We start from the raw sequence: 21,389 nt of genomic DNA, 5'->3' as shown, positions 1-21,389 counted from the left end.
CCAAGAAAAAACACTGATGCTCTCTTAAAGAACATATTTTCCCATATATTTCTGCTCTTAAGAGCTCAGGTTAAAAGTGTAAAGTGAACGCTTTCCTCACGCAGTTCAACTCTCCTTTGTGCGAAAGGCTAATTTCAGATATATCTAATTTCTCTCAGAAATAATTTCTGCACACATTTAAATAATTCACAAGGAAAATGCACTGTCTACTGAGAGCATGATAACATTTGTTTAGATCAACCAAAAAGCCAGATGTGAGCAATACTGCAACACCACCAAAAGAAATGGGTTTAGCTAATTTTTCTCATTTGGACAGTATCTCTTTCATCAGGTCATTAGCTTCTTAAGTTTTCTTCTGTGTAAGTGTCAGGGCTATCACAAAAAGGTGCAGACTCCCGGCAGTTAGAGAGAAACATAATGATCTCTGAACACGATAGGCAACACAAAAACCTGTTTCTGCTCTCCTTTGTCCATACAGTCTTAACTTATATTGAGGGAACACCTCCAGTCCTCATCCAAGGATCTCCCTTTAGAGAAGCCAACCTAGTTCTCGCAGTTACTGTGCCTGGAGTAAGGCTGACTTCTCAGTCTCCAAAGCCTTTCAGCAAGTGAATGGGAAGCGGTAGATAGATTAAATTAGAAGATCAGAGTTTACAGTCGTTGAGCTTCAGAAAGCAATTTACTGGCATTCTCTATTTAATTATATCAACACCTCATAACCATTAATGAATTTATCTTTACTGCACTGAGATTAAGTAACGCTATCATAAAGTTCCACAAGAAGTCTACATCTGAGCCAAGAATTATACCTATAAATTTTAGGATGGTACTTCGTCTACATCATCATCATTCTTCACAATGTTAAAAGCAGTTAATTTCAACCTCATGAGCCATGACTGCTGCCCCCTTCCCCACCTACTTAAGATAAAAAAATGTTTGTTTCTCTGTAGGCCATTCTTGCCCATTACATCCCTATTGCTGTGCTTGCCCCTGACAACAGTTTATTGAACATTAAAAAGCCAAGTATTTTTCAGTTATAGGTGGATACCCTGACGTGTGCAAAACCTGCTCCTCCTCTCCAACCCACAATGCCCCCTTGAGGCAAAAGGGAAGGGAAATGAAAAAGTGGGAAAAATGAAAAAAAAGAGGAGAAAGAAAAAGAAGGAAAAAAAAAAAAGACTGAACACTGGGAGAAGAGCTTTCTGTACTAACAGGGGAAAAAGAAAATAAGAATTCCAACAAAGATTGTCCACACTTATGACACTCATCTTATCTTTCTCTGCTTAAGCAGTCTGTTGGGTTTTTTTTCCTGGCCTCCCTGGTACGAAACTTCTGTTTACTGTTTACAGCAATTTCAGGAAGGGTGCAGGGAGGCAAGTTCTGAAATCCTTTCCCTTTACATCAAATTCTACATATACACTTAGGTAACTGGTAAAAAAAAAAAAAAAAAAGGCAAGGACAAATATTTAATTTTAACTTACGACTCTAAACAAAGCCACATTTCCATAAGGCAATCAAAGGCAGACAAACTAATATCCACAGATATGAGCAAAAGTACCAACATCTGTTTTTCATGAAAATTAATCTTTAAATCTATTATAATCTAGTGATCCCTACAGACCTCCAACAGGCATGGCCCATGCCTATTTATCAAGAATTAAGTAAGAAAGTAAAGAATTCTGGGAGGCCTTCAATTTTGTGCCTAAAATCTTGGGTTTAGGTTGCTCTACTTGAAATGTAGAGAAAGAAAGAACTGTGATTTATCTATCATATCCCCTATGCTTTTTGTATTTTTTGTATGCACCAGAAGTACAAAAACTTTCTGGAGACAGTAATTTGCACTAGGTTAATAACTACCGGTAAGAAAGACATTGAAGAACAAAACAGATTTTCTCAATATACTGTACCATCTTCTGCTAGCAGGCACACACAAAACACAATGAGAACAAATTACATTCAGACGGTACTAATGTTCAGGATTTTAATATCGCTCTTCTTACTACAACTATATAAAACTCTCTGCATAAAGGTTACCTCTAACACATCTTCCAACTCTTAAACACATTAAAAAACACCCTTATTACATTGTACATTTAACCACAACACAAGAAAAGGTTAGCTCCCAATAATAACCTTATAAAGAAAGTACAGTATCAGTTAAATGGATTTTAAGTAAGGGTCCAAGATCATATTAGGCAGCAATTATAAGCTACAAATTGTATTTCATATCTTCAGCAAGAGTTAGCACAAGTCTTGCTGAGTCAAACCTCTGCTATAAAACCCCTTGCCACGTTTTAAATGCTGCAAGCAGCTGAGCCCTGAGGGGTTAAAGCTAATGCTAAAGGTAAAGGCTTGAAGAGTTGACCAGGTATCTCGTGGCCATAGATCTAAGCGTGTCAGTCATGGGCAAATATACCGTACTGCGTTTGCCAGTGAAGGCCAGGAGTAATAGATCAAGTTCATCAGGTGTTGCGGAGCCTCCCAGGCGAAACATTATTTTCACTGTGCCTACAGCGATCTGAGCAGTAAAGGTGACACTGGATGGTGACTCACTATTTCCATCCATAGAAGGAAAGTAAACGCATTAAAAGTGTTTCTTCCAAACAACATCTCCTGACAAAGAGGCCCCCTAAGTGTCGGGAGTAAAAAGAAAATGAAAAAAGAGCCCATCCCAATCAGAAGGCCTCAAAGAAGGAGCAATCTCTTACCACAGCCCCCAGCTCAGCAAAGCAGCCGTCCTTGCAGCCTGACCTGAAGTGTCACCTACGCAAGCCAGAAGCCACCGCTCCCCGCAGCCAGGCTCTAAGGCACCTCGCCGCCGGGAAGGTCCCCCCAGCCCACCGCCCACCACGGCGGTGAAGACTTCCCCACTAGAGGAGGTCTCCAAGAGGAGCCGCTCGCTCCCTCCCAAGCGTGCGGCCAAAGCTCGGGTCTGTGTCTTGTTTTGCTACCGAAGCATTCCAGGCTGTGTCAGTTTGGATTGCAACATAAATATTGTGTAACTGCAGACTCCTTAGTTCCAATTATGGTAATACTGCAGGTGACAACGAGACAGGCATTTTTAATAGTCTGTGGTCGCATTCTGCTCCCACTCCTCTGTGACTCAGACGAAGAGAAATTCAGCTAAAGGAAATTTTGTTGATAACTGAATTTGGAGCAAAACTGCACGCCTGACAGTGACTTGGAAAAACGGTGTCTTCCTCGTTCTGGTAGTAATTTAGTGGTAACAACAATGACCCAAATGGCAGTCACTGGATAAAGAAGAGTATTTATAAAACTCTATTTAAATGATACATAAGTATAATTAGAGGTTTGGATATAAGCACTACTGATTCACAAAAAGCATAACAAGGCTAATAGTTTCAGTTTAAAATTTAATTGTAGTTACTGAAGACAGGTACTGAAACAAGAGGTTAAACCAGCATTCCAGTTAGCGCCAGGACAGTAGGTTCCATTTTTACACATAATTGAATAATATAAATGTATTCTTCTACTGAGTCATACAAAGATTCAAAGTACAGGTGCCCAGCCTGCAACTCAGGAGGACCAGTCAAGTTATCATGTAGTTTGCTCCATCCGTCACCTTTCTCAGAGCTTACAGTAACTTTCCTCTCACGTGACAACCGAACAATAAGGGGGAGGAAGAGTCTCAAGAAAAGAGAGAAAGGTCCAACCTATAGCCATACCCTTTCTAGAGGAGTACATAGGGAATTACTGGTGTTCATCCACTACATTGCAAGCCCGAAGCTCCTGGGAAGTGCCAGACTTGCTGCCTATGGGCAGCAGCACTGATCCTGCGGCACACAACATCTGACAGTCCCAGCACAAGATGTCTGATTAGGCTGGACACCATGGATTTAAAACACGGATATATGTTCAGCTTTTAAGAAGTGTCTTTCTCATATGTCTTTGGATCCTCACCGATGATGTACCTGACTGCTGTACTCTTTAAGATTCACTTACTGAATAAATGGAAGTGAACCCTTGAAAGTATTTAAATATTATGAAAAAGCATTGATTTTTCATCTTAGTGGTAACTTGCCCAGAGCCTATCAACAGTTGGTGTAAGAACTTGTATTGAAAGCAAAACCAAAAAACGCTTGGATTTGTCTTAAATACAAATAAGCGGTCCATCACCAGCCCCAGTCTATGTGGCTCTGAAGAACAGCTAAAGAGCTCGTAACTTCTCAGCCTCAGAAACCGGTTTTGAACATGAGCATACAAACACATCCAAAGCATCAACCAACCTCAGTGCCTAAGTCAAAACAAGGAGTCTCCACATCAACTTCAGAAAATCTGGGATCGGAGCTGAAGGTCTTGGGAGAGATTTTTCAACACAAGTACGCGGCCATCCTCTCAAGTATGTCCTCTCCTGAAGCGTGAGACAGGTCAAGTTGCAAGGAGGGCACCTGCGTGCCACAGGAGCTGGGCAGCTCAGTCTGAGCAGGGGGTACAGCCTGGCAGCAGGCTGTCACCAGTGGATCAAGCTGCTCCCTCACTCACCATTCCAGACCCCACTGCTGGTCCAAGTGATGCCCAGACCCCACAGCCACCCCAGCGGCTGACCAGCTGCTGGGGCACGGCAAGACGCGAATGCCGCAAGCCATGCTCAGTCTGGAAATGAATTCAGACCTGGTCTGGAAGCACCCTCACCTCATTTTTTCAAGCAAGGTTTTGGAAGGGCGGGTTTTCCCATCACAACTCTTAAAAATACCTTTTGTAGATGGTGAAAGCCACCCTCCAGCACGGTCAGTTCCTGCCCAGGAGAACCCCACTCCTTGAACAGATCTGCTGCTTTAACAAAGGACTGAACGTTTTTGTCTTTACTGACTGCGCTCTTCTTTAAGATGCTTTCTGCCCCATAACCTGGCATACAGTAAATCCACCCGATACATTAATTTTCCTTCTGCCATAGCCTACTTCCTGGAAAGACATGGCTCAACATAGGAGCCCTGCTGTAGCCACGCATGTGGGCATGGGCAAATGCCGCTCCCAAAGCTGCACAGATCCACAGGAGAAACCTTTGAGCATCACCAACCCCCCCACCTAGCTGTGTCCTGCAGCTATACACAAATATTTTGGCAGTTTTACCATTTTCCTGGCTTCTCTGTGACTTGAAAGTATGATCTGGTTCCCAAGTACAAAACCAAAAAAAACAACCAAAAAAACCCCAACTAACATTTTTACAAGGTTGCCATGTCGCAGTTCACAAGATACAAATTTCTGGTTGCTCAGGTATACTTCAAGTCCTTTCCTGGTCAATAATTAAACAGAGGCCCAAGAACAGACTGGTCACCACGTCCACTGCTAAACACATCTTTAAGTCTTCTACAAGATGTCGGTCACTTAAAATAGAACTAAATACAAAATATGTCAAAGTTTCTGTCACAATAATTTTAATTCGTTTTCTTAAGCAACAGAATGTGTATGGATTTGTGACACTGTGTGAAACTTCTTCCGTATATTCCATGTAGTTATCTGTTGAATTACTGACCATACGTATTCTTCAATGTACGCTGACAGTTATTGTGTACCGGGAACAATTTACAGGCATCACCACAACATTAAAAGTAATTTAAATGCATTCAAGACTGGTAACAAATGAGTCTGAATGAATTCCTGCGTGAAGGCATTTCATGATCTTTAGCAAAGCACCATCCTAATATTTTTACAGTTTTAGCACCCATATATTCCACTAATTGATTTTACATGAAGAATGATTTTTACCAGATATCAAGGAGTCCTCAGCACCCTTCCTTTTACATTCGCCGTGCTCTACATATGATAATCATTTACTCCTCTACTGAACTAAACATCTTCTCCTACAAAGATGAAAACATGTTGACACAAGTGAAAAGCATAACAGTTCACCAGCTACGCATATCTTATCTCTGCAGCCTGCGCACACCTGACCGCATTAGGTTTTTGTGTTTTCATTTTTAGGTCATGAGAATACTGTAAGTACTGTAATGAAACCACAACCCTGTCTGTGTTCTCTCACGGAAAAGTGCCTTGAATCATAAATATTTCAATTATTGTGTTTCAGGCTCTAGAAGATACTAGCCTCTGTCTTCTATAAACTTTTCATCCCCTTTATCTTCAAAACAGCTCTGTCCTTCCTCTGCCACAGCAAGAAAGTGATACTTTGATTTGCAGTAATTAAAAATCAATTTTCAATGCAACAACTAATAAATAAGTTTCTAAAGACACACATTGGAACTAACAAGATCTAATATTTAAGAAATGGCACTCAGTGGTGGCCAGAGCGAACTGGCGTCACTCCTGTGCCTGCCACATCTCCGCCTGACCACGTGCGTTAACACTGGCGTTAAAAAAAGTTAATTATTTCTTCCCATAGATGAAGTGAAAAATTTATTTCGTGTATTGGGCATCAGAAAAAAACCACTCAGTTGTTTCTTCTGCGGAGCCGACCCCCTCTCCTGGGCGCAGCCGCCCACCTCCCGGCAGCTCCTGCCCAGCCACACGTTTTCTCTGGCCTCTTTCCACAGCACTCCCCGGCTCCCCAGTGTTTGTGTGTTGTCCCGCTCCTTTCCAAAGCCCTTTGTGGCTTCCCACCTCTAACCCTTAAAATTTCCTCTACGTTATTTGTACATGGAAAAACTTGACTGTTTCTCATCTGATTTCCAAGCGGTTAAACATCAACTACAGGTTTTACTACACAGGTATTACCCACCGCTTGTTTTCCTAGGTGGGTTACAATTCCGGGAGAACAACGTGCCTCCTCAACGTTAATAGCGAGAGTTGCAAAAAGAGAAATCAACAACATAATTGACAGTAACTTTTTTACAAGAAGACTTAGCACTGACCAAACAGCAAAGTTTAAATGGTGTTTAGGGATATTCAACCTCTCTTAAATTTTCTTCGCTGTTCCTGGGCTAATTCAAAATCAACACCTGATAGATCCTTAGCACAGCCTTATGCCTGAAATAATAACCTGGCAACTCTGCGATTGGAGTTTCACCAATCACAAGTTCCTTGCAAACCGAATTATCCAATTTGGCCCTGTTAGAGAAGCCACGCAACTCAGTACACTTGTACAGCCATTCTCCTTCCTTCCCTCAAAGGACACATCACTAAAACCACAGTGCTAATATCCACCAGGATCACACCGTTTTAACATATACATGTGTCAAAACCGTAATTTGACAAATTATGTCAAATATATAAATTCAAATTACATCACATACATAATTAATATTTTTAAAATAGGTATCAGGTTGGTTCAAGTTGAAATAAGGAAGATGGATAATTGAATAACTCAGTATTTAAATTTACTTAGGAGAGAAATTCTGACCAAAGCTGCAAAATATGCATCGCGTTGTGAGAGAAAAATTAAATTATTCTAATAGGACGATGTATCTTCTTTCAACAAAAAATCAAAAGGTATAAGAAATTTTTAATTCAAATGTAAATACTTCTCCAAAGAAATAATGTGCTTAGAAAAACACAACAAATTCCTAGTTATATATAACGATATACCACCTAGCCTCAAAATGCCACTCTTCAAATGAATTTCCAATTTTGGGCCCAATAGTAGAGAGTATCCCCCACAGGGACAAGGTTGGCACAGGCCCACTGGAATCTCGGTCATCCTCGCAACATCCTGGAGGCAAAGCAGCTGAAACAGGGCTGAGATCAGCAATTTATAGACATACTTAATTTGATGGAATTTGCAGCCATGGTCCAATGCACAGCAGAGGTCCAAAGGACCAGTTCACTGAGCAAAGGATCTGCAGCATCTCTGTGGAACCTGCAACCACCAATGGGCTGGAACCTTCTCAAAGCAGAGACACCCCACCACCCGCTTTCAGTACCTGCTGCCCATAGGACGGAGGGAGAAGACCAAAGCCTCTTGGCAAACAAGTAAGCTCCACGGATAAGCCAAAGCCAGCCTGTGAACCCCAAAGAGGGCTTGGGTTTTATGATGGAGGTCCGCAATCACTCCTTCCACCCCAGACGAGCCATCACAGGGCAGCGGGGGGACAGAGCAGAAAATGTCGCTCCTGCAGGTTGAATGCAGGTGCTGCCTGTGCCTTAAACCGATCTGCCTGTCGTTCCCTCGCACAGCCTGATCAATCAGAAACTCATCTGCGTTACCTGTAGCCACAGCGAAGCTCTCTGCCCGCCGTGGGGCACGTCAAGGGTACAGCTCGTGGTGTCCAAGGGAATCGGCTCTGCCCTCAGCAGCCAGCCTGACTAACGTACGTATTTAAATAAGAAACAAACGGCAGCGAAACCCCTTCCAGCTCCAGACATGTGATTACTATTTGCAGGAAGAAGAAATAACTAACTAAACGGATAAAAAGTTAAGCCTACAATGTTCTTATTCCCCCTCCTGAACAACTTCTGCAATTTCCTAAAAAGACTTAAGATTGTTAATAGTATAATACAATGTGCTTAACATTTTAATTTCATCTTCCTTAGAACAGGAACTGAAATCGTGATATTAAACACAATTCCACGCATAACTCACTCCTCAAAATTTACTTTCCAACACCACCCCAAACTACACTTTGGTGAACCGATAAACATCGTAGCAACTGTTCATTAAAGAGATTATTTTCAGCTACTTCAGTGATGACAGCATAGGCGAGCTATTGCTGGCACTTTTAAATCCAGCTTTCTGACACAAAACATGATCTTGCCCTTAAAACACAAACCCAGTAGAAATGGAGGGGGAGAAAGGCAGAAAAGCCAAAACAGATGCAAATCTTGCATGAAAGGATAGATGCCTCTCATAATTTGCAGTAAACATCTTGGCAGATTTTTAAAAGTAGTAAGTGCAATGAAACTAGTGAGAGCCTCAGAAAGGAGGAAAAAAGATGATCAGCGTTAGATGATACTTGTGGGATCGCTCCTTGTTTTTATGTCAATCTACAAGTTTTGAAATTTCAGCTTAAAACTACCCTTGGAAATGGTTACAATGAGGTAAGTGTGCTCATTCTGTGAAGGAGCAAATGTGGAAGAAAACTTCCAAACTATTAACAATGAACCACAAAATAGGAATTTTATGATTAACCATAATTTAAGAGGTTAGTTTATTACAGCTAACCTTTTCTATAATTTCACCTTTTTTATTCAGTTTTCCTGGTGCCACTAATTTACGCATACAATCAAGAAAGATCTCAAGTCAAAACAGGACACGGCATGGGAATCTAAATGACAAATATTTCTTCTAACAAGGACTAGTTGAGAGGTACGCTACAGTGGCTGTGAAAAAAAAGTAGGTAATTTGCATTGCTTCTAGACCCACTAGCTGTCACAAAATTTAAAAAGAGTAATCAGTTCGAGTGTACCAAAAATTATTATTTTGCAACAAAGCTGATAGCATTTTTCAGTTTGACCGTGATTTGCAATTTTCTCCAGTCAAAATCATTCCATGGGTACTTCTCAGTGACCTATGTCCTAAATCATTTTCAATTCCTACAAGCAAGTGACCTCTTCACGATCTGACTCACAAAGAAAAAACATGATGACTCCCATGAACCATTCTTTTTCAACCACCATCAGAATTTAATTTCTCCAAAATAAACCTGGTAAAAATAGAAATGGAACAAAAGAGTACTCAGTGTTCAAGAAATATTAATTAATCACCCTATCAGAAAGATAGATAAATACCAGCTCTCACATTTTGGTGATGAAAAAACAAAGAGGTTAAGTGACATTTTCAATGACACATAGCAAAACACTGCCACAACACGGATCACATCTCAGAAGTTTTCTATTGTTTTCAGCCCACTAGCCTTGAATAACTCCTGTGCATGCAATGCTGAATCAGGTATATTCCTCAGAATATAAAAAGCTTATTCTAGCTCACGTAAATCAGTCCAGGAGAAAAAAAAAAAAAAAAGCTTATGCTACAGTAATTTTGTAAAATACATTTGAGTCCAATAAGAACTTTTCTAAAAAAGCACTGGAGTCTGACAGGAATGCTTCTAAGCAAATACACCTTTAATCCTAAAATGTTAGTTTCAACACATTCTATTAGAGAAAGCATTTAAAAAATGTATAAGCAACAGATGACTACCGGAAAAAAAACAGTCACTTCAAAAACATATGAAATTCAACACCTGACTATTGTACAAACCCTAGTGCAGCCTTAAAATAGTACCATGTATTCAGTAACTAAAATATCTTGAATTTAATAAATTTCTTTTACTCTTCCTCACACTCGAAAAACTCTAATTTGGTTGTTCCCTGTAGACTCTTCGGTAATTTTACACAAACCTTCACAAACAGAAAGCTACAAAACATTTAGGTTTTTTCCTCTCTTAAACATTATAAACACCTCACAGTAGCAAAGATCTTGTGACACAACCCAAGAATCACTGAGGTTAAACAAAAAACAAAGAAATACCCAAATATTTATACCATTGATTCTCCTTAAGCTTTCTGGCAAGGTTACTGTTAAATCTTAAAGCCTACACCAACAAGGCCTCACATGAAACAGTGTATTTCTGGTGCTATATATTAATAAAATAAATTAGAATGTCTAATTACATATCTTTTGTATGTCACTAAGTGACCTATCAATTGCCATGAAGGTTACTATATGTGTTTTGGAAATGGGATATTTGAAACACTCTTTCCTTTCCCTCAACCATTTAGTAATCTACTGTTCTCAGTAGTTAAATGAATGATTTAAGTATACAAAAATGCTACAGAACACGACTGTTTTGTAAGAACTACACTAAAATACCAAATTACTGCAAAACAGGGGTCTTTTCCATATCTACATTTAATATGAACAAATTATTATACTCAGGAAAAAACTTAAATTAAGAATAAATACTAATTTGAATGCTAAAATCTACATCTCACTCAAAAGCATTTAGTGTAGCATTAGAGAAACCGATTTAATAATTAATCATATTTTCTTTACAGTAATATTACTAGCAGTAATGTTCTTCCTTAATGGTTTTAAATTACCTAGCATGGGGGGAAAATAAAAATAAAATTAAACCTGTCAAAATCTCTTAAAACTTTGTCTCTGACTTCTCTTCCCCCCCCCTACAAATTACCGTGGGTATACAGACACCGTGCGCAACTTCCCAGTCCCACATTTGTAAGAAAATTTCCAAGGGCCTGATCCAAGCCCATTGAGTCAACGGAGCGATTCCTACTGATGTCAACGGAAAGATTCCCACTCACTTGAGCAAGTTTGGGGTAGGGGCTTTTATGCAGGGAAAAGGCGGAGGGGAAATCCTCTTTGGAAAGGGAACTTTTGTGTTTCTCTCTGTAAGAAAGTACATAAACAAACAGAGCTGCTTATCCCAGGTAGAGATCACTGGCTGTTCGTCCATCTGCAGCTCTCACTCTTTAGGGACAGATGGTGATACTGTAAATGTAAGGCGGTTACTTTTGAGACGATTTTTCCCCGGAGACCACACCAGCAGCCCCACTTTCCGTCCGGGCTCCTCTCCCCAAGTTTTAAACGCGTCTTTTCCTGCCTGCACCGCCTGCCCGCCCCGCAGCCCGGGATGAAACCCCCATCCCGGGACCTCACCGCCGACCAACTGCGGGAAAGGGAGAGGAATGGCCTCACGCAGCCTCTTTACCTTCGCCGGGCGAGCTCAGTTGGGCGGCAAGCGGCTTTCCAGCAGGTGAAGGCCGGCGGAGAGCCGCGCAGCCTGCGCACCCCGCGCTCGGCGCCGCAGCAAGCGGAGCGAGGAGGCACCGGCGCCGGCCCCTTCCCTTCCCTCCTCTCCCTGCCCTGGCATTCCCGGCTGGAAAAGCAAAGCCCCGCACGCCTCGCCGCCGCGGGCTCGCCGCCTCTCCCCGCTCCTCCAAATTAAACTTTCAAAACTTTCCCAGGTCCCGCAGTCCTCTGGAATTTCAAGAGCCAATTTCAAGGGAAGGCCCCCACGCACCAGCCACGACGGAGGCCGCCTCCGGAACTCCGCAGCTCTAACATCATTATTTATTAATCCTTGGGTTTAGGCTTTTTTTTTTTTTAAGGTCTTTTGTGGGGAGGTGGGGGGCGACGCCGTTCCCCGAGCAGCCCGAACAGTGCCGGGAGGCCCCGCGGGCACCCCCGCGGCCCTGCGCTTCCCCGCCCACGCCAGAGGGGGAGCCCCGGGGCAGGGGGGCGCGGGGCGCCCCGAGGGGGCGGCCGGCGGCGGCAGCGGCGGCCCCACCGCGCCGGCGGAGAGGCGGGGGCCGGGCCGGGCCGGGGCGGGGGTGGGGGGGGGGGGTGCGCTTTCTCCCTCCGGCAGGCAGGCAGCACACAAAGGAGAAACGTGACACGTTTCTTCACCCGGGCTGTCTGCTGGGGAGGTCTCGGGGAAAGAAGAAAAAAAAAATCAAAAGAGGGAAAAGAAAAAAAAAACAGCCCCACACGGGGAGGCGAGCCGAGGATGGCCGAGCCTCCCCGGCACACGCTCCCTCGGAAGCCCGGCCCCGAGCCCTCCCCGCCTCGCACTTCTGTCCCCGTACCGGCAGGCTACAGGTTGTTTGTTTTTAACTACGGGGGGCGAGGGGGGGGGAGGGGGGTGTGCGCGGGTTGCGCGGCCCTGCGCGGTGGGAGGAAGGGCAGGAGGGTGGGCGCCCGCCCCGGGAGATTCGGGGGGAGCCACCGCCCCGCTGCCGCGGCCGGTCGGGTCCGCCGGCTTGGGCAGGGAGAGCCCGAACTCCCGAACTCTGGCCGGGGCACCGGCCGCCTCCTGCCGCCGAGCGCCTCCCCCCCACCCCCCAACTTCGCTGGTGCTGCATTTTTGGGAGCGGTGCCCCCCGGGTGCCGGGAGACCTGACACATGTCACTCCCGCGGCCGCGCCGGCCGCGGCCAAACTTTCCCGCGGCGGCGGCAAGTCAGTTAGCGGCGGGGGAGGGGGGACGGGGGGGAGCGGGTGGAAGCAGCAAGTCACACCGGGGAGCGGGGGGAGGAGGGGACGAGCGAGGAGGGGGGGAACGGGGGGGGGGGGGGGGGTAGCACTTACCGGGAGGAGACACCGTGCGGGGCGTCCCGGCGAGCTGACACCGAGAGAAAGGGCGAGCGGAGCCGCGCATGCAAAGTCTCTGCGGGCGGAGCCACCGCCGCTGCTGCCGCCGCCGGGACGCGCGGGCCGGGACGCGCGTGGGCGGCGCGGGGGCCCTTCCGCGGGCGCGGAGCAGCGCGCGCCCTCCCGCCGGCTGGCTCTTGCCCCGGCGCTAGTGGGGGAGCCGCGGTCCCGCTCTCCCTCCCCCGGCGTGCGGGTCCGCCCGTGTGCGGAGTGTGCCGCCTGTGTGTATGTGTTTTGTTGGGAATGCGAGGAAAAAAAAAAAAAAAAAGAGTAAAAAAAAAAAGAAAAAAAAAACCCGCCGCTGCACACACCGGCTCCTTTGGAGAAAGGGGAGTGAGAAGGGAGCCCTCACATGATCGCGAAGTGGCCTGCACAGAAGTGCTAATAATGCGCGGGGGTGGGGGTGGAGGGTTGGGGGGAGGGTGGGGGGGGTGATGGCAACAAAAAAAAAAAAAAAAAAAAAGTGCGGCGGGACGCGCTGGGCCGTGCCCCGCTCCGCTCCGCGCCTCCCCCGGCCCGTCCCCGCCGGAGCCGGAGCCGGGTGCCGCGGGCCGCGGCGGGTCCACCTGCTATGTCAACAAACCGTCGGGGAAGTTGTTTGCTCTCGGCGGCTGGACCCCTCCCCGCCCCCGCTCTCCACTCCCCCCCCCCCCCGCCGGCGCTCTGCTCCTCCGGCCCCGTTAGACACAACGAGTTTAGCAGACGGGCAGAAAACAAAGCCGGGTGTTGTGCCGGCCGTGCCGGCTGCCTGCAGCCTGCTGGCAACCCTCGGGGTGCCGCGGCACTGGCGGCCCGGGGGACCCGCGTGGGGAGGGGGCGGCGGGGCAGGGCAGGCCGCCCCGGCGGCGGCAGCACTTTTGCCGAGGGGGCACGCGTGGGCCCTGAAACTTTCTTTCTTTCACCCCCCCCCACCCCGACATTTCGGAGCAAGGTGCGGGAGCCCGCAGCGGGAACCGCGTGTCCGGGGGCTATCGCTCCCCCGGGGAAAAAACACTTTCTCAAGCGATTCCCGAGTCGGGGAAAGGGAAAGGGGAGAAGTGCCGGCATCGTGGGTAGGGAGGGGAGAAGCCGGTCCGTGTCCTCCCCCGCGGTCCTCGGTCACTCGTCGCCGCGGCCGTGCTCGGGTGGAAGGACTCGCGTGAGCGCGGCCGGAGCGTGGGTTTGCCGAACTGGGAGCCCAGCGCGGCCACCCCGGCCCCCGGCTTTCCGCGCGGTTTTGAATGAGAAAGGCTCCCCGTGACCCGCCAAGGGCCGGAATCAGAAGTGACTTGTCACTCAGAATTAACAGGCACCGCATTTATTCCATAAAATTTTAAAAAAACCACACACACAAAAAAAAAACAACTTCGCCGCCCGCTGCTCCAAGGCCAAGCTGGAGACTTGCCCGCTGCCCGCCGCCGCTCAACCCCCGGGAAGGCCGGCGGGAGGCGGGGGGGCACCGGGCACCCCCGGGATGAAGGGGGGGTAGCTTACCGCGGGGGCGGAGCCGCCGCAACTCGGGGCCCCTCCGCGCCGCTCCGCGCACCCTCCCGCCCGGCGGCGGCAGCGGGTCCGGGGCCTGGCCGGGGGCCGGCGGGGCCGGTGCGGGGCGGCGGCGGGGCGGCGGGCAGCCAATGGGGCGCGGCCGGGTTCGGGAGGTGAAAGTTCAGCGCCGGGGCAGGCTCGCCGCCGCCGCCGCCGCGGGGGCGCGGCGCTGCCGATGGGTGGTCGTAAAATTTATTTATTTGCTACTCGCCACTCTTTTGTGTCGCCCCCCACCCCCACCACCCCCACCACTACCACCATCCCCCGCCCCGTCGCTGCCACCGGTTACCGGGGAGCTGCTGGCTGCCGCGGCGGTTTGCGAGCGCAACGGTTGCGGGTGACACTCGCCGCACACCCCGCCGGCCGGCGGGACAAAGTTTCCGCCGGCAGCCGCCCTCCGCCGCTCCGCGCCCCGCGGGACGGCGGGGCGGGGAGGGAAACGGCGCCGGGCCCCCCGCGCCGCTCGCCGCCGGCCCGAAAACGAAATCGGGCGCCGCGGGCTTCGGCCGCCGACGGGCTCCGCGCGCACGGGCGCGGGACGCCGCGGGGGCGCGGGTTGCGCGGCCCGGTGGGCGCCGGGGCCCCCTCCCCGCGCGGGCGGGGATGCGGGGTCCGGGGGGACAGGCGGGTGTCCCTCGGGAGCCGGCGGCGGCGGGCGGGCAAACGCCGGTACCGGCGGAGGACGCCGCGCCGGGCACTCGTTGGGAGGAGACCCCGCCGTACCCGAACAGGCGGGGCGGCGCGGCCCGGAGCAGGGGCACCCCCAACTTCGTTGGACGGCCGGCGGCGGCCCCGCACGGACGGGCGGGCGGGAGCGGCGGCAGACGGCTACCCCCGTGGTCGGCCCGGGCCGCCGCCGTCGGGCCGGGCGCCCTCCGCTCCCGCAGCGCTGCCGGCCCCGTCCCCCCAGCGCCTGGGCTGCGCCTTGTGTTTAAGGAGCTGTGAAATGCCCCCCTGGACGAGACGGACCCCGCGGGCGGCCCCTCTCTGGTGGGGAATAACCCACGGGGGCCAACGCGGCTGCCGAAATGCTTCGGCGTTGCGCGGGCGTGCGCGGCTCGCCGGTCCCACGCAAAATCAGAGCTAAACAAACACGCGCTTTCCCGACTCTTTTTTTTTAAAATTTTTTATTTTATTTTATTATTTTACAACGACAATTACGGCGTAAAATACATAACTGGGCTTTCTAATGAAAAAGGCTGGTGCGTTTTATTTGTTCCTGTTTACGGCTCGAGATTTCATCTGCACAATTGTATTGCATTTCTCGCTTGAAATAAACCGCTTCGAAAGCGTCTTCCTTTAATTAATTTAATGTATTTTCTCCGTGCAGCTGGCAGCGTTAGGTGTCGATCAGACTGCCATTTTCCATTAGGATTGTTTAGGAAGCAAACAAGAAAACAAACAGACTCCTTCTTCTAAATAGGTTCGTTCCCCTTCCTCCCCACGCTTGGCTCCCGAGACACTTTGGGAAGAGCAGAAAATGCTGTTTTTAACCGAAGTCAAATCGAGGAGAATCTGTATTACAACATCAAAGCGAATGGAGACGTTACAAAATTGGTGGAGTTACACCACCATCTGTCGTTAAGCTTCGGGACTACAAAAGTTCAGACATATAATAAATCTTAATGAGCGCTGGCAACTTTCTTTTTTTCTCTTTCCTCTAGAAATCTTGCTCCCGTGGCAGAGTCGGTTTCGCAGCGTGGGTTGAGCCTCCCGAGTGATGAGTGGCAGAGCGCCGGTGTCCATCACAACCTCTTCCATCCTCCGCTACTTGCCACGCTGTGCCCCGCCAGGCCCAAGGGTTGGTGCCAGCACGTGATGGTCCAAGACAGTCGCTCTTCAAAATGCAGAGGCACTCACACTTCACCATACTTCTTGGCCTCAGGAGGTTGCATTCATAAAAAGAAAAAGCAAAAGCAAAGTTTAAATTATAAAGAAAACCACACACACACACACACAAAAAAAAAACCCAAAAAAACCCCCCGAACCCTTAACCAACAACCCTCCCCAAAATCACCACCAAAACAGCCCAACCCAGAGCTCATATCTCTCCAGTGGTAGGATTATTCCATTTTAGATACTGTCCCTCTGCAAAGCTGTCCCCTGAAAAGGAATATATAAAAAGCACACCTTGAGATAACGTCTGTGAAGAAGCTGTGGTGTCCTAATGCTACCTCTGAATACTCTTAAAATTTCAAAACCTGTAAACAAATACTTAGGAGAAACATACAATTATTTTATATTCCCCAATGTAAACATGGTACCTTCTTTGTGAAGTTGTCCATGTGAGAGCTCCCCATCAGACTTCATCTCTTTCTAAATTCTTCAGTTAAATGTCTTGAAAATGCCCATTTGCCGTAGTTACCAAAGAATCAAGAAAGAAAATCCTTTGGGATTTTCTGGGTACTGGTGTTCCCTGTGTTTCAGAGGATAGTTGCTACTCAGAGTGAGCAACATGCAAGCAGGGATCCTCACGGGACCCTGCCATGAAAACCATCAAGTTTATCATTATTTTGTCACAGTTCCTATTTTAAGGCAGGTGTGGTTGAGTAGGTATTGATCCAAATGGGGTGCTGTAGGGAGTGGTTATCATTAAAAGTGAACTTTCAGGTTGTTTCTCTTCCACTGTGGAAATTCAGGGCTTTTTTACCTGTCTTCAGCCTGACATTTTGCAAGTGCTCACAGTCCTTATACTGTAATTAGCACTAGGCATTTCCCAGTACTACTGTGAGGTGAAGATGGCGGTTTAACATGTTCATACAAATCCTGTTTCCCAATCTCTTTCCTTCTCCCAGAGAAACTTCAGTTTCCTATATCCTACCAGTAGCTGTTGATACTCGGAAGAAAAGTTCCACTTTTAGCTTATTGACATGTCAAAAGAGAGAAACTCGTTTCCTCTGAAGCTATACGTTCATGGGCTGTCTCATAAAATGTGGAATTATCCTACAGGCAATAAACACTTTCAGCATTCCTTTGTCTACTGGGTTATTTTCACGCTATTTTGAAAAACAAAAAAAACAAAACACAAGCATCAAAACCATTTTCTACCTTCTCCATAGTCAGCTAGGCTCTCATAACCAACTGAGGTCTTTGAATCGACATTAAAAGCTAAGGTTTCTGAACTGGTGAGAAAAGCGTTTAACATTCACCTGATTGAAATAAATCTTGTGACACTTTCTCAGCTTCTAGAAACAGCTAGGCCATTACAACTAATTACTGATTTAGGAACGTTTATTAAAAAACCTGTGTCCAAAAACTCACTGATTATCTCAGTGTTTGTACTGCCTCCATTTTTATATATGCGTAATTTAATTTTTAGATTATTCAAAAGACATTATAGCAGCAACCGAACTAAAAAAAAAAAATCAAATAATTAAGAGCTGCTAGGGAAAAGAAAAACAAAGCATGGTGCTCGTAGTTGCCTTGCTCAAATTGTAACGAGTGCTGCCCAGAACAGTTCTGACTGAAACGGAGCCACTCTGATTTCTTTGATAAAGGGGAAAAAAAGCTGTGCAAATCTTCCACTGGATTTCTGTATTGGAAAAACATGTCAGAATTTTTGACATTATATTTGACATCTATGTATAAGGATGACCCATACATCTTTCTGGATTCTTTTCCTATTTTGTGGCCAGGTTTGGAGGAATATGCCATGCTGACATTTCGCGTCCTGGTCCCCAACCATTAGTTGCATATATGAAAGTCTTATTGAGCCAGAGGTGAGGAAAGTTTTAAGACTGCTAAACCTTTTGGTGAGTTTCCGAAGTATAACCTGGGGAGCAGTATCACAAACATACATAAACAAGTAGCTGCGTGAGTCCCATGAACAGCTCATAACTTCTGGAAAGTTTGGCATCTGATCTATATGGTGGTGCTAAAGTTTAGGCACATGAATCTAAGACTGCAATCTTCCAAATCCTTGTTCGGCTCCCAAGGAGTTAACATTGATAAGGTGCCAGTCATGCTCCTTAGCCTCCTAAGATACCGCTTCTGAAAATACTCAAAATAACAACCATCAGAGTTGCGCTGAAAAGCTTGGTGGGTTCCTCAGCCTAACCAGCCTCCTAAAACTAGGCATCCTCTGTGCAGCCGGGCATTAAATTGTAATTAGGTAAAATGCCCAATCAGTCCTTAGGGCGGGAACTGACCCAGGTCTCCCCGTTCCTCAGGAAGCATCCCACCCGCTGGACTGCGTGCCCACCCTTCTCCCACTGCTCCCACCACTCTTGGACCCTTGTTCTGCCAAGTGACACTGCGGCCCCACTCCAGACTGACCGAAATCAAGTGTTTAGGTCATGGCCCTGGGAGGTGACAGGTGGCTTAGGTCCAAGGAGGGTCTAGGAGCCAATTAGAATAGCATAATAATTTAGTTATTGTGTAAAAAAAAAAGACATTGCAGCAACTCCCCTTTCCTGTCATGTTTCAAACCGTCAGTGAGAACACCTGCTGCTTTTATGAAACAGACCACCAATCTCCAAAAGAGGATTCAGGGCTCTGAATGGCAAAATAGCCGGGCATGTCAACCCCAAGAAGGGCAGCAGTTAGGGCAACGTTCTCTCTTCAGCCTGTTCGGCAATTTCATCGAGCGCCTCAGAGCACTGGCCGCTGTGAATGTCCCTCCAGGGTTCCCAGTTTCCTCAGCCTGATGCACAGGCAGCCCAGATGCCCATCTCGAGGTTATGGAGTATATGGGACTGCATGTAGGGACCAGGTAAGTCAAAAGGCAAGCTCAGCAGTAAAAATGGAATCCTGACTGTAAAACAATGAGTCTTCACAAGTTCCACCCATGTCCGAAGTCCAGCCTTTCCTTGTCTATCTTGTGCTCATTTATTTGCATTTTTCCCCTTCTTGATTTCCTCAGAGCAAAACACAGGGACTTGCAGAAATGTTTCAAGACACAGGGACTTGCAGAAATGTTTCATTAAGGCTGACAGAAATCTTCCTGACAGGCAGCTTTTCCTCTTTTATTTGTTGTGTTGCTCCCACTCTGCTCTTCCAGCTGCAGTGCTTTCTCAGCCCTCAGCAGAAGGTTGTGTAGAAGCATCTCTGCCACAAGTTGTGCTCCCGTGGGAAGCGTCGCCTCCAGATGAACTGCTCCAGCCTCACTAAAAACAAACAAGGTGCGTGGGTTGGTAGAGGAGTAAATGAGGAGTAAATGAGTGGGCTTCTTGTGGTAAAGCAGCACAAGGCCTCTGATAGACTTGGCCCACAAAGTCCTCACAGGGCACACCTGAGTTGCCCATGGGTTATGGTTTGCGCTCCCAGAGCGGAAATTCATCTGCCGGAACCTGAATTTTGTGGAGGGAAAAAACAAGCTTCTGCTTCACAGAAGAAAGCAGGATCGATTCTGTTCTCTTCCAGCCCCAAATGTAGTTTTCAATACTAATGTTAAACTGTGACATTCTGACAACAAAAGAGCACGTAGTTATTTTCTGGCTCTTTCTTCTTAAGCTAAAAATGCTTACATTTAGGGAAATATATTTGGTAACCAAACAACAATTACAGCTGTATCTGGACAATGCTTTCCTTTGGTACCACAGACACAAGGACCACATTAAAGATGCAAAATTACGTTCAGTTTCATGACGTTTACACATCTGTAACAACATTCCAGGCATTTTGTCAGTATTTAGGGTTAGGGGGATGGAGCTGTCTTTTTAGAAACCATTTCTATGTCATACACACAAATTAGCATGTATTAAGTAGTCATCTTTCCGCCCACAAGCACTTGTGTAGAATTCATGGGTTTGGGAAGTAAATTGAAAGCAGACCGTGGATGTTAACAATATGGTTAGATACAGGAGTTATACGCTAGTCAAACACTAAATAAACAAGCCCCATTTTTAGGTTTATTTAAGAGGACTGCAGGGACGCAAACCTCAGAATATGTATTTTTAAGGCAATAGAGATGCTGCCTTGTAGATGTGAATTATGGAGTTCTGTGACACAGGCACAGCAGAGTAACCTGTTTTCTAAACTTGTACAAAACTATAATCAAACAAATGGCAAAATACTACTTGCTCCATCAGCATACCACTTGTCACTTTCCTTCAAGAGCAAAACCTGCTTTTTTATTGCTGCAGCTCCACAGCCAATACAGCTAGGAGGAGAATCAGAGAAATTGGGGATCACGCACCATCAACACAGGTGGGTATCATGGCACTGCACGTTAGTCTGTCAGTTATTTTTGCTCATTGTGTAAGAAGCAAAGCAGTAGGCAAGGATAAGTGACTCAGAAAAACAGACATTTGTATGAAGGCAAGCAGTTTACCAATTTTGTAACCAGTTGTTTAGAATCATAGAATTGCCTAGGTTGGAAGGGAGCTTTCAGATCATCTAGTCCGATCATCAAAAGATTCCAATTCTTTTAAAAAAAAGAATTCTTAAAGAAATTTATTTTATTTACACAGTTTAATTTTTTACTGTTAGACATAATTTGTTTTCATGGTAGCATACTGCAACTACACCCAAATCCGTTCAGTAATTCACAGTTCCTGATTGCAGCTGAAGGCTGGAACCATTCTAGCTCCTGTGGTCCATATTCCCAAAGATGAGCCTCCGGCTGAAGCTTAATCTAATTTTTGGAAAGCGTGTTCCAGAGTCAGCTGCTTGAGCCATAAGCACCTTCCTACCTCAGTCCAACCATCCAGCAATTTTGTGTGCATTTGCTGGAGTACTTTGTTCCTAAAACTTGTCAGGGAGCATCATAGCTGTCAAAGACAAGTCAACATTTTCTCGTTGAGGGGATGATTCTTCCATCCGTGAGCGTCCTTTATGTGTCAGACTTTCAAAAGAAGTCACCTCTTTAGGAACTAAAACAAGTGACCAGACCATGCTAAAGAAGT

The 21,389-nt window shown here is 46.9% G+C and overlaps 1 protein-coding gene across 10 annotated transcripts in view; it reads right to left on the bottom strand.

The window, feature by feature from the left end:
- Positions 1–13,205, bottom strand: part of FOXP2 (forkhead box P2) — a 433,923-nt gene extending 420,718 nt beyond the window's left edge. For 7 of the 10 annotated variants that reach the window (XM_063323200.1, XM_063323208.1, XM_063323209.1 and 4 more), the window contains exon 1: positions 12,958–13,201. The gene's annotated coding sequence lies outside the window, so the exon portion shown is untranslated. Of the gene's footprint in view, positions 1–11,579; positions 11,772–12,957 lie in introns of those variants that run through there. The other 3 variants (XM_063323215.1, XM_063323216.1, XM_063323202.1) reach the window with 3 other exon arrangements.
- Between the last annotated feature and the right edge of the window lie 8,184 nt (positions 13,206–21,389).

The sequence above is a fragment of the Chroicocephalus ridibundus genome, chromosome 1 (genome assembly GCF_963924245.1).
Source record: "Chroicocephalus ridibundus chromosome 1, bChrRid1.1, whole genome shotgun sequence".
Lineage (NCBI taxonomy): Eukaryota > Metazoa > Chordata > Aves > Charadriiformes > Laridae > Chroicocephalus > Chroicocephalus ridibundus.
The sequence above is the reverse complement of the archived record's forward strand: the minus strand, read 5'-3'. Positions and strand labels throughout refer to the sequence as shown.